Source organism: Perognathus longimembris, chromosome 28 (genome assembly GCF_023159225.1).
Source record: "Perognathus longimembris pacificus isolate PPM17 chromosome 28, ASM2315922v1, whole genome shotgun sequence".
Lineage (NCBI taxonomy): Eukaryota > Metazoa > Chordata > Mammalia > Rodentia > Heteromyidae > Perognathus > Perognathus longimembris.
In genome coordinates, this window is record NC_063188.1 from 72,778,394 (window position 1) to 72,782,401 (window position 4,008).

At 40.6% G+C, this 4,008-nt stretch overlaps 1 pseudogene; it reads left to right on the plus strand.

Moving 5' to 3' along the window:
- Window positions 1-2,182: 2,182 nt before the first annotated feature.
- On the plus strand, window positions 2,183-3,580 carry LOC125343857 (annotated as a pseudogene).
- The last annotated feature ends 428 nt before the right edge of the window (window positions 3,581-4,008 follow it).

Genomic DNA, 4,008 nt, shown 5'->3' on the forward strand with positions numbered 1-4,008 from the left:
AGAGAAAGAGAGGAAAAGAGAGAAAGAGAGCCTGAATATAAGTGACTTCTGACCATTTACCATTACAGTGGCAAAAACTGTATTTGTGTGAGGATTTCGAGCAGGCCTCATTGCACTGTCAAGAGGCGTGCTAGCAGTTTCCCGGCTTAGGTGTGACTGCTATGCAAAAACCCAAAAAGCACGGGAGAGAGGCGCCTGGTGAGTGGATGAGCTTACCAGGCAGAAGCGGCAGGCAGAAGCGGCAGAAGGAGCGGACGGAGCGGCAGAAAACCGGAGCAGCAGCAGTTTCACTCACCAGGGTAGACAAGGGGTGTGGAGGTGGAGGTGGATGTGGAGGCCAGCAATGGTATTAGTGAAAAGTGCCGCATGGCAACTCGCAGCAGTTTTGTTCACAGTAAAAGGGCCATCAGGACTGGGGATACTCCCAGAAAAAGGAGGAAAAATAGAGGGGAATTCCACCTGTCCTGACTGTTAAGCCCTATCCGAGTCAGAGCACCATATGTGTTAGGTTTTTTAAAGTAGGTAGCCAGTAAAGGAGAATGCCACGCAGTCTTCAGGCAGGAGAGAAAGTTTATTACTGAACTGCTGCCCTGTGGCCGAGATGATCCATGGCCGGAGAGAAGGAAGAGAGAGTAGTCCTCTATTTAGGTTCATGTCTTTTTGTTTGTATTTATGGGTCTGTATTCCACATATGAGTGTAAATGCGCAATTTTGTCTTTCTGGGTCTGGCTTATTTTGCTTAACATGATGATGATCTTCAGTTTGATCTAGTTTCCAGAAAATGGCATCATCTCATTCTTTTTTTGGGGGGAGGGTCCTGAGTAATATCATTCAGGCCCTGAATGATATTACTGAGCCTCTTTGTGCTCAAGGCTAGTGCTCTACCACTTGAGCCATACCTGCATTTCCGGGTTTTTCTGAGTAGTTTATTGGTGATAAGAATCACATGGACTTTTCTGCCTAGGCTGGCTTCAAACAGCGATCCTTAGATCTCAGCCTTTTGAGTAGCTAGGATTACAGGTGTGAGCTCCAGTGCCTGACGGTTTCATTCTTCTTATGGCTGAATGTTGCTCTATTGTGTATATATACACTATATTAAAAATCCATTCATCTTTTGATGGGAACCTTGGTTAATTTTATAATTTAGCCATTGTGAATTTTGCCCCAGTAAACATGAGTTTCCAAGTGTATTTTATACTGATTTACATTCCATTTGGGTATATGCCTAGGAAATCTAACCAAGTAGGTAAAATACCGCTACAATGATAACCATACAACTCTGAAGAAAGAAACTGAAGGAGACATTAAAAGATACACATACATCCCATGTTCTTGGTAAAATTAATTTTGTGAAAATGCCTCTACTGCTATTTCTCATAGAAACAGAAAAAAAATCCTAAAATTCATATGGAGGCAAAAAAGACCCTGAAGAACCAAAATATCTTGAGCTAAAAGAACAATGCTGGAGGGATCAGAATATCATATTATATTACTATATTATACTAATAGCAAAGACAGCACGGTATGGGAACAAAACAGACACATAGACTAATGGAAAGAATAGAAGATGCAAGTTAGGATATAGGTCAGTGGTAAAGCGCTTGCATAGCAAGTGCAACATCCTGGGCTCAATCCCTAGTACAAAAAGAATAGACAAAAAATACAATTAGGAATAGAAGATGCAGAAATAGGCCCAATCAGCTACAGCCATCTGAGTCTTGACAAAGGTACCCAAAAACATACATTATCAAAAAGATCACCACATTGGGTTTTTTTTTTTTATTGCTTTTTGCCAGTCCTGGGTCCTTGACTCAGGGCCGGAGCACTGTCCCTGGCTTCTTTATGCTCAAGGCTAGCACTCTGCCACTTGAACCACAGTGCCACTTCTGGCCATTTTCTGTATATGTGGTGCTGGGGAATCGAACCCAGGACTTCATGTATACGAGGAAAGCACTCTTGCCACTAGGCCATATTCCCAGCCCTAGAAAAAAGATCACCTATACACATTTAAAAAAACTGAGTGCCAATGGTTCATGCCTGTAATCCTAGCGACTCAGGTGGCTGAGAGCTGAGAGTTATGGTTCAAAGCCAGCCCTGGCAGAAAAGTCTGTGAGACTCTTATTGCCAACTAACCAGCAGAAAACTGGACGTGGCACTGTGGTTCAAAAGTGGTAGAGGCGTGACCAGCTCAGCAATCTTGTAGAACCTAAATGGGGTTTCTGTTGAAACAGTTCGGTCACCATCACTTCCATTCCATTCCCTGCCTCCAGCCTCTCCCAGCACAGGTTCCGGTGGACACAGCCACGGGCAGGACAGCTTGGCAGTGAGAGCCACGTTTGTCCACGACCTGGGGGATTTGGTACAGAGTGTCGGTGTGCTCATCGCTGCGTACATCATATGATTCAAACCAGAATACAAGATTGCTGATCCCATCTGTACATACATATTTTCACTACTTGTGGCTTTTACAACATTTCGCATCATCTGGGACACAGTAGTTATAATATTGGAAGGTGTACTGAGCCATTTGAATGTAGATTATATCAAAGAAGCCTTGATGAAAATAGAAGATGTATATTCTGTGGAAGATTTGAATATCTTGTCTCTCACTTCAGGAAAATCCACTGCCATAGTTCACATGCAGCTAATTCCTGGGAGTTTATCTAAATGGGAAGAAGTACAATCCAAAGCAAAGCACTTATTATTGAACACATTTGGCATGTATAAATGTACTATTCAGCTTTAGAGCTACAGGCAAGAAGTGAACAGAACTTGTGCAGACTGTCAGAATTTCAGTCCCTGATTGTACACGTTTGGGGGCCTACTGCCTTATTTATCCACAGTCATAGACTTGAGAGCAATAAATGCAAACCTCCGTGAGAAAGTGAAATTGGTAACAGCTGTGTCCATAGCAAGCACCAGTCTCAAAACAATCACTCCAGCCTGCCTATCTGAGACTCTGTTCAATGTAAAGTGAGTCGTTACCATGATTGTTGGATGAAGATGTTTTCAAAATACTGAATGAGATGTTACTTTACAGACACCTCATGGAAGGCAATCCAATACCATACTTCATTATTTGGACAGAATATATGTCTTCAAGGAAGCATCAGATTTCAGTATTTGCATTTAAACATACTTTCTAAAGGCCATTTTATATCAAGCCAGTGCTAGCAAACTCAGTTGTATTTTTTAAATTATGTAATCTTGACATCCAGCTTCTAGATTGCTGCCTCTTTTTACCAAAATTATTTCTTAACAGATTTCAGAAAGTACTAGTAATTATGCAGAGAAGGGAAAAAGCATGTATTCCTATTTCAGGACTGTCCATTTCACAAATAAGTTTTAATGTTATAGTTATACTTAACAATTTTTCCAGATATTACTGAGTCTTGAATCTCAAAGTTAATGTTTTTTTTTTATTTGTTATCTTGTCAGAACAGAATCTTCACAAATTACAGTCATTGTCGTTGAGTTATTTAGAAAATACTTAAAATTCTGAATGGCAGAAATTAGGCTTAACCTCAAATTACCATGTGATTATTTAAAGCAAAATAAAGAAGGGAAGATGAGATATGGAGTCTTAGATTTATATTTTCCTAAAATCACTTTTATTGTTTGTAAAATTGTCTTAAGATCAATTAAGAGACTGCAAAATGTAAGCAATGATCATCTGTTCCTTTAAGAACTGCCAACATTTTGTATTGTTTGCTTGGTGCTGTGTGAGCCTCTGAGAGTAACTACAGGGTTACAGTTGAGTTTGACCCCTTGAAAGAGAATATCTGGTTTATGATAGGGGTTAGAGATCTTTGGTGGAAACCCCAAGATGTAAATTTGAAGTTTTCCAGAGGGGTTAGAGGAGATAGTAGGTTGAGAAAACAAATGGTAACAGTTTTTGACTCTGTGTGTGTGTGTGTGTGAAAGAGAGAGAGAGCAGGAGAGCACACTGGGATAAGGATGGAGGCCAAATCTGCGTTGTAGAGACAGCATAATACTCAAAACTGAAGA